The sequence below is a fragment of the Eucyclogobius newberryi genome, unplaced genomic scaffold (assembly GCF_026437365.1).
Source record: "Eucyclogobius newberryi isolate DKJ021-1_F unplaced genomic scaffold, fEucNew1.0.hap1 SCAF_2, whole genome shotgun sequence".
Lineage (NCBI taxonomy): Eukaryota > Metazoa > Chordata > Actinopteri > Gobiiformes > Gobiidae > Eucyclogobius > Eucyclogobius newberryi.
In genome coordinates this window covers 4,656,815-4,671,923 of record NW_027315834.1, presented here as the reverse complement: position 1 = coordinate 4,671,923, position 15,109 = coordinate 4,656,815, and the positions used below count along the sequence as shown (strand labels likewise).

The window sequence follows — 15,109 nt, the reverse complement described above, 5'->3', positions numbered from 1 at the left end:
ACAAAAAATGACTGAACAGCCAGAGCTCAAAGGTGATCCTAAAACTAACAAAAACATGAATAAATTGTGAACCCATGCTAACGAACCGCTTTTCATTTCACACTCCGAGTGAGAAACAGGTGTGAGTGAACTATCAGAAGCAGCAGATGGCATTAGCTCCTCTAAAGCCCAGAGCATTGATCTGCCCGTCACCTGAAGGAAGTCGTCTCATCTGGAGCGCCTCATCCGTCCTTGAAGGATGGAGTTCTGTTTCTAAATGTGGTGGACGGGCAAACGAGCACTCTGATTGGTCCTGTGTTTCCACCCGGGAAACAGACAGCAGCATGTCATATTGTAAGAAAGAAACCGTTTCCAAGTCGTGGATTATTGGTTTCTCAAGCAGAACTAATTCAAATTGAGTTACAACTGAGTCTTAAAAAATGTTGACAGTGTTACGCCAGAAGAACATGTGGAATGAGATCCAAGCAGTGCTAGCATAGCGGTAGCATGCGGCACACAGCTACTGTTAGCACTCTTGGATATTTATACAGATTTGTGTATTTGGGAAGAACTTACCGTGACTGTCAATGCTTTGATTCCAGCGTGACGAGACGCTGGATTGTTGCGCATTAATAATAAGATACTACGTGACTGTGAATTGTGATCAAAATCCTAATCATAAAATCATAAAAGGCCCATTCCTTTCTTTATTGTTTTTCAGCACAGAGGTTGCATAACAAAATGTACAGGAAGAAGGTTATGGGGCCAGAGCAACACAAGGAGGAGTTTGCCTGTTGAAGCCTTAGAAGAAGATGGACAGGACTCCGGGCTGGTGGAGGGTAACTGACCCGGCCCACTGTCCATCACTGCTGCTCTATATTTCATGACAGGAACAGGTTACAGCGGCCGCTCGTGTGCACATGTTCGCTGAGCGCGCAGGGGGCATCGCACAAGACAAGAGTGCGAGCTTGTGTTGAAGGATGACCCATTTGAGGAAACTATTTGGTTAGTGATTTGTTTTTTTTAAAAGTCAAGATTCAGTTCACATTCAGGAGCACATTCAGGAGCACATTCAGGAGCGCATTCAGGAGCGCATTCAGGAGAACATTCAGGAGCGCATTCAGGAGCGCATTCAGGAGAACATTCAGGAGCGCATTCAGGAGAACATTCAGGAGCACATTCAGGAGCGCATTCAGGAGAACATTCAGGAGCGCATTCAGGAGCACATTCAGGAGAACATTCAGGAGCGCATTCAGGAGCGCATTCAGGAGCGCATTCAGGAGAACATTCAGGAGCGCATTCAGGAGAACATTCAGGAGCACATTCAGGAGAACATTCAGGAGAACATTCAGGAGCACATTCAGGAGCACATTCAGGAGCGCATTCAGGAGCGCATTCAGGAGCGCATTCAGGAGCGCATTCAGGAGAACATTCAGGAGAACATTCAGGAGAACATTCAGGAGAACATTCAGGAGCACATTCAGGAGAACATTCAGGAGAACATTCAGGAGCACATTCAGGAGCACATTCAGGAGCAGTTCAGGAGCGCATTCAGGAGCGCATTCAGGAGAACATTCAGGAGCGCATTCAGGAGCGCATTCAGGAGCGCATTCAGGAGCGCATTCAGGAGCGCATTCAGGAGCGCATTCAGGAGCGCATTCAGGAGAACATTCAGGAGCGCATTCAGGAGAACATTCAGGAGCACATTCAGGAAAACATTCAGGAGCAGTTCAGGAGCACATTCAGGAGCGCATTCAGGAGCGCATTCAGGAGCGCATTCAGGAGCACATTCAGGAAAACATTCAGGAAAACATTCAGGAGCAGTTCAGGAGCACATTCAGGAGCGCATTCAGGAGCGCATTCAGGAGCGCATTCAGGAGCACATTCAGGAGAACATTCAGGAGCAGTTCAGGAGCACATTCAGGAGCAGTTCAGGAGCACAGTCAGGAGCAGTAGGATTCGAGACACCAGCTCCGGGACCATCGACACGTCTGTAGAAGTCCAAACTACAGCATGTTCTATTGTACTTAAGACTCAAGACACTTTCTTGTTCTTATTCCTTGTTTGAGAAACTACAGCTTTGTGATTTCTTCACAGTGGCAATAAAGCCTTTCTTATTCAGACAGAAACTTTGGACAATCATCTGATTTGTGGGGGCAAACTAATATTTTACTATTAGTCGGCTTGTCAAATGATTATTTCTATAGCACATTGAGACGTTTTGAACATATTATCAGCCAAATAAAGGTATAAATATGGTGACTGAAGACTATTTAGAGAACATTTACAAATAAAGTGCATTATTGATGAAAATCTCAAATAGCTTATTCTTTTTTGACATTTTGATTTAATAATACCGCTGTATTTGTTATAAAGGGTATTTTTGTATGCATTTTAGAGTTTGTATAGTGCAGATAATTATGATGATCAAACTACGACTACAATTATTTTTTAAATAGACGAGACACAATTAGACAGTTAATTGCTGCAGGCCTGGCCCATGCATTCTCCTTTCTGTTGTACTGTATTCTTATCATCCAAGTAATTATTGGCCTAATAAAAATTTTGATCAACTAAAACACTGTTGACCGACCACTGACTAAACAACTAAAGCAGACAGCTCTGATTACAGTGCCTGGTGTAAAACTGGCATAAAGAATGTTTTCCATGTCAGAAAATGAAACCTCATATCCAAAAGGGGGACTGGAAGCTCGTGAGGGCGTGATGGGGGGAAGTCTCATGTTTTCATTCATAGGGTGATCCCGGACAATATAAGGTTACAATAACCAAACACCTCGAGTACAACGCAGTAATCACACATACTCCATATACTACAGGCCACAGAAATGAACATGTTCAACAGAACTTACACCTGGTTACTATTAGGGATGGGAAACATAATCAGGCCAATATTTCTCACCAATATTAGTTCTGCTCTGTCCCAGTCTGTGTGTGTGCCATAAACACACAAACAATGACTTGATATTCCAGATAAATAAATGTTGTTATTTTTGACTTAAAAGGTGGAATGGACGATTTTTTTCAGCAAATTTGTTATCATATTTCCTCGCGGCGTGGATAAATCATTTGTCCTGCCACGTATCAATCATAAAACGCACCTATCGCTCACCTGCAGCCGCGTGCGGTTCGTCCCCACGTTTCCGCGTGCCTAAGCGCATGGATCTATCATAATATAGTTCCCTCAGTGTAAGGGGCAAAATGAAGACGGAGAAAGACAGTTCGAGCTGACGCAGAAGTGGACAGAAATCTACTGGAGACGAGCGATGCGATGCGCTCCATTGCGCTAATAAATTCTGGAGGCGCTCTTCACCTGCACGACTCCTGCAGACGTGCTTTTAATATGGTCTAGTTTTTTAAATATCGGCATCTGCTTAATGTCAATTATTGGCCACAACAGCAAGACAAATATCGGATTAAAAATATTAAATAAAATCCACATGGGCCCATACCTAGTTGCTATACATCTATATAAACTAGTGATGTTCCAATCAAGTTCTTTTGCCTCCCGAACTCTTAAGGCTTCGTGAGGACATCGCAGAGGTTAAGACCATATCTGTCATTAATGATTTCTCAGCTGCTCAGAGCGTCCTCAGTGTCTCAGCTTCAAGTCGATAGTTAGCTCTAAAAATACCTAGACCAACACTTATGCCACTGTCGGCTCAGGACATACCTAATCTATACTATGAATGAAGAATCAGAATTTGAGAACGAGCATACACATTTTTTGAATTATTTAGACGAGTTGTTAAGCTGTGCAGTGATCCCAGTCAATCTAAAGTTACAGCAGCATCCAACACCTATAGACAGTTTCAATAAAGCAACAAAGCTTCCAGTACAGAATATGTTGTGATCTTTTTTTTTCAGTTCAGCATTAAAGTAAAAACACAGAAATGTCACCAGATGGATCTTGTCAGAAAAGCATAATGACCTTTAACTTTTCTTGACCTTTTTTAATCAGGACTTCTACTGTACATGTCGTAAGGGGAGGAGACTGACGCAGGCCTGGGGAAAGACCTGGGGCCATATTTAGCCCCAGGACTTTTTCGAGGGGGCGCTTCCAGGTCGCTCCCTCAGAGAGAATGAACCGTTAGTTCTGTGGCTTTAGTGGTTCTGCTTTAGCTCTTACTGATGAATAAAACCTCTTCTCTTTTATTCACAACATTTAGCTTTTCATTCATGTTAACGTTTAGATGGCGCTGTTGTTTTCATGTCCATAACTTTCTTGGTTTTACAGCACATTTGCTCCAGTCTGTCTGCTCTGTGGTTGTGCCTTGTACTTTGTGAAACACTCAGGGTCAGATAAACGATAAAGCGCTATAAAAACAGAGTAATAATAATAAAATATGTGGAAAAAGACTTATTACCCACTTTCCATGTGCAGCCGATCATACAAAAATAACCAATGACACAGCGGGGAAAGAAAACCAGCAGAAAATCAGAGATAAAGAGCCAGCAGACAGCCAGAGCAGCCAATCAGGGGTCAGGGAAGGGCCCGGAGCAGAGGACCGAGGAGAGCGTACTGAACCACAGCAGCCACCGGCCCAAAAGCTGTGCTGCCCACCGGGAAATGTCCCGACTCTCCCGATTAGCCAGCCACGCTACTGGTGCCGGCCCATATATGGTGATGGTGTTCGGACCAGTGACTGTGGCCTTCAAAAGCACCACCTGAGCATGAGATGTTTGTCATGACCTCATCCATCCAAAGAAAGAATTGAGGAATACAATTATTTGATTTTCTGTTTTTTTCAGTTTGTTCCAAAATTGAAAACATGTAATAAAATAAAATGTTAAGATACAGCCTCAGAGCCTTGTTTAATTCACCTTTATTTGTTTTGCACAACCCCCGGGGCCCTGGACTAAAGACAAACCTGGTCCAAAACCTGGAGGCGCGGAGCACAGAATACGTCTCAGCCCACGATATCGATACTGTATCAACAAATTTAGTATCACAATATATCGATATTTTGATATTTTGGTACACCCCTAGATGGTGACGTAACCAAAACGATCGCATTACTGATTTTGAAAAAGTAACTTTTGGAGTACTACATGGGTGCACAAAATGAACGTGTTACGTTCGAGTACTTTAACGCCTTAGCAGCTAACTCGTTATCAGCTAACTCGTTACCAGCTAACGCGTTATCAGCTAACGCGTTACCAGCTAACGCGTTACCAGCTAACTCGTTACCAGCTAACTCGTTACCAGCTAACTCGTTATCAGCTAACTCGTTACCAGCTAACTCGTTACCCCCGACTCTTTGGTATGATCACACCTCCGGTTCAGAATTCCACACCGATGCAAGATGTCAGGAAATGAGCTCCGCAGCGCCAAGTGAACGCCAAGTCCGGAGGCAAAACAGGTCCAACAGTGTGATTTAGAGCAGGGTTGAAAAAATTGATTTTCCGATTTTTAATCGATTTGCATATTAATGACCGATTATCAATTCGTACGTCCAAAGATGTTTTTTTTTTATTTTTTATTAAAATTATTTTCTACATTTCCCTCAGTGAACTTCAATCTACCTTCAAGAAAGATAATTCAGGACTCCTGGATGATCTTTCTTGAAGGTAGATTGACCCTTAACCTTTCATCAGTCTTCCATCAGTAACTACCAATACTTGTAAGATTTGCTGTTTAAGATTGATATAATACTAGTTTTAATATATTGCTTCTCTACACAGTCATGAAGTGAAGGAAACGGTTCAAATACGTTTTTCATTTTTAATAACATTAACCCCCGGATCCAATCGAAAATCGGATCGAATCGGATGGAATCTGAGAAAATCGGAAAAAAACAATTTTGAAATGTAAAAATCGGAATCGAATCCATCCATCCATCTTCTGCCGCTTTATCCGGGGCCGGGTCGCGGGGGCAGCAGTCTGAGCAGGGACTCCCAGACCTCCTTCTCTCCAGACACTTCCTCTAACTCCTCCGGGGGAATCCCGAGGCGTTCCCAGGCCAGCCGAGAGACATAGTCTCTCCAGCGTGTCCTGGGTCTTCCCCGGGGCCTCTTCCCGGTGGGACATGCCTGAAACACCTCCCGAGGGAGGCGCCCAGGAGGCATCCCGAACAGATGCCCGAGCCACCTCAGCTGGCTCCTCTCGACGTGGAGGAGCAGCTGCTCTACTCCGAGCTCCCCCCGTGTGGCCGAGCTCCTCACCTTATCTCTAAGGGAGCGCCCAGCCACACGGCGGAGGAAACTCATTTCGACCGCTTGTATCCGCGATCTTGTTCTTTCGGTCACTACCCAAAGCTCATGACCATAGGTGAGGGCAGGAACGTAGGCCGACCGGTAAATAGAGAGCTTTGCCTTTCGGCTCAGCTCCCTCTTCACCACAACGGTCCGATGCAGCGACTGCATCACTGCAGCCGCTGCACCGATCCGCCTGTCGATCTCACGCTCCATCCTTCCCTCACTCGTGAACAAGACCCCGAGATACTTGAACTCCTCCACTTGGGGCAAGGACACCCCACCCACCTGGAGAGGGCAAGCCACCTTTTTCCGGTCGAGAACCATGGCCTCGGATTTGGAGGTGCTGATTCTCATCCCAGCCGCTTCACACTGCAAACCGTCCCAGTGCATGTTGCAGGTCCGGGTTTGATGGAGCCATCAGGACAACATCGTCTGCAAACAGCAGAGATGAGATCCTGTGGTCCCCAAACCGGACACCCTCCGACCCCTGACTGCGCCTAGAAATTCTGTCCTTAAAAACTATGAACAGAACCGGTGACAAAGGGCAGCCCTGGCGGAGTCCAACATGCACTGGGAACAGGTCTGACTTACTGCCGGCAATGCGAACACAGCTCCTGCTCCGGTCATACAGGGACCGGACAGCCCTGAGCAAAGGGCCCCGGACCCCGTACTCCCGGAGCACCCCCCAAAGGACCCCCCGAGGGACACAGTCGAAAGCCTTCTCCAAATCCACAAAGCACATGTGGACTGGTTAAGCAAACTCCCATGAACCCTCGAGCACCCGATGGAGGGTATAGAGCTGGTCCAGTGTTCCACGACCGGGACGAAAACCACTCTGCTCCTCCTGAATCCGAGGTTCGACTATCGGTCGGATTCTCCACTCCAGTACCTTGGAATAGACCTTACCCGGGAGGCTGAGGAGTGTGATCCCTCTGTAGTTGGAACACACCCTCCGGTCCCCCTTCTTGAACAGAGGGATCACCACCCCGGTCTGCCAGTCCAGAGGCACGGTCCCCGAACGCCACGCAATGTTGCAGAGACGTGTCAACCAAGACAGCCCTACAACATCCAGATACTTTAGGTACTCAGGGCGGATCTCATCCACCCCCGGAGCCCTGCCACCGAGGAGTTTGCGAACAACCTCAGTGACTTCAGCTTGGGTGATGGAATGGATGAGCCAGCCTCCGAGTCCCCGGTCTCTACTTCCTCTTCGGAAGACGTGACTGAGGGATTAAGGAGATCCTCAAAGTATTCCTTCCACCGTCCGACGACATCCACAGTCGAGGTCAGCGGGCCTCCACCCGCACCGTAAACGGTGTTGGTGAGACACTGCTTCCCCCTCCTGAGGCGCCGGACGGTTTGCCAGAATTTCTTTGGTGCCGACCGATAGTCCTCCTCCATGGCCTCCCCGAACTCCTCCCAGGCCCGGGTTTTTGCCTCTGCGACAGCACGAGCCGCGGCTCGCTTGGCCTGCCGATACCCGTCGATGACCTCCGGAGACCTACAAGCCAGAGTGGCCTGATAGGCCTCCTTCTTCAGTCTGACGGCATCCCTTACTTCCGGTGTCCACCACCGGGTTCGGGGGTTGCCGCCACGACAGGCACCGGAGACCCTGCGACCACAGCTCCGAGCAGCCGCATCAACAATGGAGGCGGAGAACATGGTCCACTCGGACTCAATGTCCCCAGCCTCCCCCGGGACAAGGGAGAAGCTCTCCCGGAGGTGCGAGTTGAATACCCTACTGACAGAGGGCTCCACTAGACGTTCCCAACAGACCCTCACAATGCGCTTGGGTCTGCCAAGTCTGTCCGGCTTCCTCCTCCGCCAGAGGATCCAACTCACCACCAGGTGGTGATCGGTTGACAACTCTGCCCCTCTCTTCACCCGAGTGTCCAAGACACGCGGCCAGAGGTCTGATGACACGACAACAAAGTCGATCATTGACCTTCGGCCTAGGGTGTCCTGGTGCCATGTGCACTGATGGACACCCTTGTGCCTGAACATGGTGTTCGTTATGGACAATCCGTGGCTAGCACAGAAGTCCAATAACTGAACACCGCTCGGGTTCAGATCGGGGAAGCCGTTCTTTCCAATCACCCCTCTCCAGGTGTCACTGTCATTGCCCACGTGGGCATTGAAGTCCCCCAGTAGAACAACGGAGTCCCCGGTCGGTGCACTGTCCAGTACCCCTCCCAAGGACTCCAAGAAGGCCGGGTACTCTGCACTGCTGTTCGGCCCGTAGGCCGCCACAACAGTGAGAGACCTGTCCCCCACCCGAAGGCGGAGGGACGCGGCCCTCTCGTTCACCGGGGCAAACTCCAACACGTGGCGGCTGAGCTGAGGGGCTATCAGCAAGCCCACACCAGCCCGACGCCTCTCCCCGCGGGCAACACCAGAGAAGTGGAGCGTCCAGCCCCTCTCGAGGAGATGGGTTCCAGAGCCCAAACTGTGCGTGGAGGTGAGGCCGACTATATCTAGTCGGTATCGCTCAACCTCCCGCACAAGCTCAGGCTCTTTTCCCCCCCAGCGAGGTGACATTCCATGTCCCCAGAGTTAGTCTCTGTGTCTGGAGATCTGGTCGCCGAGGCCCCTGCCGTCGACTGCCGCCCAGATCTCTCTGCACCGGCCCCTTATGGATCCTACTGCGAGTGGTGGGCCCACGGGAGGGCGGCCCCACGTCGCTCTTTCGGGCTGTGCCCGGCCGGGCCCCGTGGGGTAAGACCCGGCCACCAGGCGCTCGCCATGGAGCACCCATCCCGGGCCTGGCTCCAGGATGGGGCCCCGGTGACGCCGATCCGGGCGACGTAAACTGCCTTGTTTGTGTTGTCATCATAGGGGGCTTCTGAACCAATCTTTGTCTGACCCGTCACCTAGGACCTGTTTGCCTTGGGAGACCCTACCAGGGGCATGAAGCCCCCGACAACATAGCTCCCGGGATCATTCGGGCACTCAAACCCCTCCACCACGTTAAGGTGTCGGTTCAAGGAGAGGCGGAATCGAATCGATTCTTGAAATTTGAATCGAAACCCAGCTCTAGTGTCATTTATATTAAATATGAATACATTTCTAAGACTTTAACCTCAAGTTGCTCCAAAATAATCGGGAGTTAGAAACACAAAATAAAGAACTCACACTTTAATATCTATTAGATATTCATAGTATTTGAAGGACTACGTTTGACTTTGACTGGATTATAACCAAACTGAAGTGGACATACCTCTTTTCTGGGCGCCGTGCTTTACAGGAGGATCGTCTTCAGCCGCCGGAGCTGAAAATAGGCAAACAAAAAGCAAAAGAAACGATCAAGTCCAAGTCTGAATCTGACACGATTAAAGTATTTGGAGTTCAAAACACAGCAAAAAATATCTAATCATTGGTTTGTGGTTTCCTTCTACAGACAATTACAAGTTCTCTTAAAATCTGAATCACTTTTAGTGCGGCTGCAGAACCTTAGAATGTTTTTATACTTGAAAAACCACCAAATAAAGTTATAACTCATGTGAATAACATGAGTCAGATATATAAAAATCCCAAAATAACATAATGAATATCAAGTTGCCAAATTAATACAAAAATTAGACTGCATCGAGAACAGGTTTGTAAAAGTCAAAACGACAGGGTTTTATAAGACCTTCTCAGGATGATATTTTGTCATCCGCAGTCAAATACATCAAATACAAACTCGATTTCAATACTGGGGAAAAATGCCATCACAAACAATGCTTTTATGAGACATTTAGCTCTTAATCCAACTACAGTGTACGTCCCATTACTGTGATGTAACGAAGCAGCTGGTGATGTAACGCTCTCTGCTGCAAGCGCCACTCTGAGCCTCTGACAGAGGAAGAGAGGATGAAGAGGAGAGGAGGAAGAGGAGAGGAGGAAGAGGAGAGGAGGAAGGAGCCAGAGGAGAGGAAGAGAGACCATGACTGTGAAGCAGAGAGGAAGAGGGATGAAGATGATGGAGAGAGGAGCGGCGCAGAAGAACGAGTGTGGGACCGTGGACTCTTGGATGTTTCAGGCTCAGACGCTGCAGACACTTTACTGTGTTACAACGAGCCCAAAACAACACAAATGCAAATGTCGGATACACAAAGGGGTCGGGAAGATTGACGGAAGATTTTCGGAACGGGACAAGATCGTGTTTGAAGAAATTGCCTCGCGATTGTGCAGAAATGTGGAGAATGAGGTCTTGAGATGCCCCCCACGTCTTTACTTTTGCTCGACGAGTTAAACATTTAACGAGAAGCCGTAGCTGTACTCGTCTCGTTCTCGTGGACACAAACTCGTGTCTGGTCAGGATTTGTGTCTCATACTGTGATAAACATGTCCTGAAATATGATTCTTATTCAGACATTCATATTACGGTCTTCTCGCGTTGACGCTCTGGATGTGCAGCGTGAGCCAAATCTTCTCATCTAAAATGCAAGATGGTGATTTTAATAATGAATATGAGACAGAAATGTTCCATAATGCAGCTTGAGTGGCACAGACTTGGCTACGGTTCAACTCTTTTCATGGGAGGTCAGAGCCGTTTTTCCTCGTGTCATAGTTTATAACACTTACAAACACAGAAATAATGACACAATAAGATGGCTAAATTAATTTGAAATTTCAAAACCAAACCAGGCCTCACAGCGTTGTCAGTAAAACTATTCAATTTCATATCGTTACACACATCATTAAACTTTCTTATCTCATTATACTGTCTAAATAAAATATATGATTGCATTTACTCTTTACAGGAGCTGCAGCAATTTACGGAGATAATTATGACCACTCCTAAAATAATGTTTAACTATTCGGTTCGTTGTAATATGGAATATAAAGACTTTAACACAATCAAAACAGGTTTAAATAATAAACGTAGCCGTTATTCAGTCAAAATGAGACGAGAATATAATGAAAAATACTCTTAATTAGTTAATATTCTCTATCCTCCGTACTTAAGACTCCAATTGATCTATTTTAGATTGAAATGATTATATTTGCTTTTAATTTATCTTAAAATGATTGTTTGACTAACTGAAAAAATAATTGCTGACAAGTCAACTATTAAATAAAGGTTAGTTGTTGCAGCCCTATTCTACTATTTTAATGAAATGATTGTGCAAAGACACTCAGACTCTTCTGTTGACAGCAAGGTACAATAATCACCTTCTAAAATCTAATTCAGGCACTTCAAATGGACTTAATTAGTCATGATTAGTCACATGTATGGATTTTTGTGCAAACGCTGCAGTGTATCTGAATCAAACAGTGAAACCGACAGCAGTCGACCACTTATTTCAGTCGTTAATAATTAGTAAGCCTGAATCATAATTAAACTATTAGATCATAATGAATTACGTCTTTGTTTATGCTTTAGTGAGGCGAATGACAGCTGTTATTTTAAAGTGTTACCAAATACTCCATCCATCCATCCATCTTCTGCCGCTTTATCCGGGGCCGGGTCGCGGGGGCAGCAGTCTGAGCAGGGACTCCCAGACTTCCTTCTCCCCAGACACTTCCTCCAACTCCTCCGGGGGGATCCCGAGGCGTTCCCAGGCCAGCCGAGAGACATAGTCTCTCCAGCGTGTCCTGGGTCTTCCCCGGGGCCTCTTCCCGGTGGGACATGCCTGAAACACCTCCCGAGGGAGGCGCCCAGGAGGCATCCGGAACAGATGCCCGAGCCACCTCAGCTGGCTCCTCTCGACGTGGAGGAGCAGCGGCTCTACTCCGAGCTCCCCCCGTGTGGCCGAGCTCCTCACCTTATCTCTAAGGGAGCGCCCAGCCACACGGCGGAGGAAACTCATTTCGACCGCTTGTATCCGCGATCTTGTTCTTTCGGTCACTACCCAAAGCTCATGACCATAGGTGAGGGTAGGAACGTAGACCGACCGGTTACCAAATACTGTTATACATTATTTTTAATTATAGTCAAGCTCAAAAAAACAATTTAAATATTATCAGCTTTTAATATATGGCTCAGTCACACCACTAGTTACTAATAAGAATAAACATACAAATACAAACTTGTCAAATAAACCTTCTGCAGACAATAATAATAATAATATACAAAATGAGTATTACTGGTAACTAATAATAACTAACAGCAGATGCTTGGAATACAATTATAAATGTCTTTACCCACTGAAATAGTTAATTAAAAGTCCTATTATTATTTAACAGTAGTAACTTATCTCAACCAAACTATTAGCTAAAGGAATAAAAACATGACCACTGTGATGACTTGTCCTGCATTGCAAATCAATAAAAGGCATTATAATGAGTATGTCAAAGCCTAAGTGAGTTATTACAGTGCAACAACAATGATTTCGAGGAGAAAACGGGGCAGAATCCAGGCTAATCTTGTAGCTCGTCTTTTGGTCGCAGTAGATCGCAGATTGTGCTCGTGCCTTGGTTTCCACAGAGTCAATTGTGCCTCGGGTTTATCTCAGCTCACGTGGGTCATTAATAAAATGCACAATATTCTGCTTTAAGCTAGTTTAGTTGCAGTGGCACAAAACGGCTGCACAGCTGACCGCATTTTCTGCATAATCAACGCCGCAGTTCAGCGCTCTTACCTCTCAGCACGACCTCTGCGGCTTTAGGAACACAAGGTTCTTCAGATGTCGGTGATTTGAAACCGTTATGAAGCTCGTTTATTGAGTCCGTTTGTCTGAGAGAGATGTTCACGATCGGCTCGTCTATGTTTAGCCGCTTTCTGTGCCACTTCTGACGGTGTCCCGTAATGTCCAGTGTAAACGCGCGCGCCAATGATGTTTAGTGAATAAAGCTGAGGCGCACTCGGGGGCGGGGCCTGTGGACGGGACAGCCGAGGCCGCCATTTTGTAGCTGTGGGAACGTAAATCATGGATCTATTATAATATCTGGATAGGCCACGCCCCCTCTGCCTCTGGCTCCAAATTGAGTAGTGGCCACTTCGCAGAATGCAGCCTTTTGGTCGGACCATTTCAGGAGTTCGGCCTCTAAAATTACCAAACATGCTAAATTGTTTTTAGTCTAAAAATAAAATAGAAGGAATTTCACTCTTCAACTGTTTCTAAAATACTTAAAAAATACATTTTTAACCTTCCGGTGAACGGTACGAGCACCGAGCGCGCACGTCACCCTCATGAACGAGCCTCGGGAGAACACGTGACGGAAACTAAACACAAACAGAAGAATGTGACCAGACGAGACCACGATACACGTAAGTTGTGTTTGAATGTCATTCCTCACGTTTCACACATCGTTCCATATGAAGTGTAAAACAACGATTACACAGTTAACACGAGTTAACACAAGTTAACACGAGCTAACGTAAGCTAAAGTTTAGCTACACAAAGATGCAATAACACGTCGTGATGGCTCGTGCTTCTGCAAATAAATAACTAATTATTTCTCTTACTAAATGTTCTATTAGACAAGAGGTTATGCACAGATCAAGGAAAACTAGAGAAAGAAGGGAAATAAAGTGATGTTTGTATTATGTGCTATAAAAAACAACCAATAATTCAAATATAACCTGCAATAATGGGTCATATCTTACATATATAAATGTGAAGGTGTTTAAAAGTGACAGTGCTGTACTTACAGGGGCTGAGACCACATTTGAGGTTTTATTACATATTTCATAATGACGTGTGCTGTGTTTAAACAAAGCACACGCTTGTTTTGTTTCTAACTTCGAAGGTTTAAACTTATGCATAAATAAATGACTTTTGGTTCTAGCTTTAAAAATTAATGTGAAAAGAGGAACTTTTGTGTTACAGAGCGAAATGTAAATCTGTCAATAACATATTCCAGCTTTTCTCTGTTAAATGTGCAGAATATATCAATGTTCTAATGAGTATCTTTCTCATCTTCAGAGTGCTGACCAGTGAGTTTAGTCTGTCTGTGCTGTCCAGAGCTCTACAGGTCACTGCAGACCTAATCACTGCAGACACAGTCATCTCAAGTAAACTCCTGACGACTCCAAAGCAAAAGGTATTTTAATAATAACTTGTGCCTCGACTAAAAGTAAACAGTGTAGAATCAGTATTTTGAATTTATAAAATGTCTGTTTTGTTATGACCAAAAAAACTAAATGATAATTGTTCTTCAAAAGAGACACTGCTGTGTCACATGTGTCTGTGAAGCAGCTTCAGGACAAACATGTGAAGTGTATGTTCTATGACTTTTATAAATCTAAACATGTGAAGTGTATGTTCTATGACTTTTATAAATCTAAACATGTGAAGTGTATGTTCTATGACTTGTATAATCTAAACATATGAAGTGTATGTTATATGACTTGTATAATCTAAAACATATGAAGTGTATGTTATATGACTTGTATAATCTAAAACATATGAAGTGTATGTTATATGACTTGTATAATCTAAAACATATGAAGTGTATGTTATATGACTTGTATAATCTAAAACATATGAAGTGTATGTTATATGACATGTATAATCTAAAGCTGTGACATGTTCTGTTTCTCTCAGTCATACGATGGAGCTGAACGGTGCAGTTACTGAAGTACAGAAGACTGCGTAGCCATGGAAACAAAGTCTTGTTAAATACTGAGATATTCAGTATTTAACGCAATACACAGAGACAGATTCATGACGTAATTGAGTGTCTGCGTGACGTCACGCAGGCGCTATATGTTCTTGTATTTCACCTATTTTTTATTATATTTTCCATGATTTTCCATTTAGCCAGTTTCAACTCCTTAACGCTTCAACCAATTTCAACATGTTAAGTAAGTAAGTAAGTAAATGTTATTTATATAGCACCTTTCACAGACAGAGGTCACAAAGTGCTTCACAAAACACAGAATAAAACAATAAGAACACAAAAAACTTACAGCGAACAATACATATACAACAATATACAGTAAAATCAGTCCGTAAAACAAGTGCATTCAAAAGGCTTGACTAAA

The 15,109-nt window shown here is 45.1% G+C and overlaps 1 protein-coding gene and 1 long non-coding RNA gene across 4 annotated transcripts in view; one reads left to right on the top strand and one right to left on the bottom strand.

Annotated features, from left to right (window-relative positions):
- LOC140367334 (protein PHTF2-like) overlaps positions 1–12,859 on the bottom strand; it is a 112,584-nt gene extending 99,725 nt beyond the window's left edge. Inside the window, exons 1-2 of one of the 3 annotated variants that reach the window (XM_072453764.1) lie at positions 12,762–12,859; positions 9,413–9,463 (exon numbers count right to left, since the gene is read on the bottom strand). The gene's annotated coding sequence lies outside the window, so the exon portion shown is untranslated. The remainder of the gene's footprint in view (positions 1–9,412; positions 9,464–12,761) is intronic. The other 2 variants (XM_072453762.1, XM_072453763.1) reach the window with 2 other exon arrangements.
- A 467-nt stretch (positions 12,860–13,326) lies between these two features.
- On the top strand, positions 13,327–14,906 carry LOC140367112 (uncharacterized). Its single transcript, XR_011928106.1, has 3 exons — positions 13,327–13,390; positions 14,049–14,166; positions 14,670–14,906. It is a non-coding gene; the product is annotated as an uncharacterized lncRNA (long non-coding RNA).
- Positions 14,907–15,109: the final 203 nt, after the last annotated feature.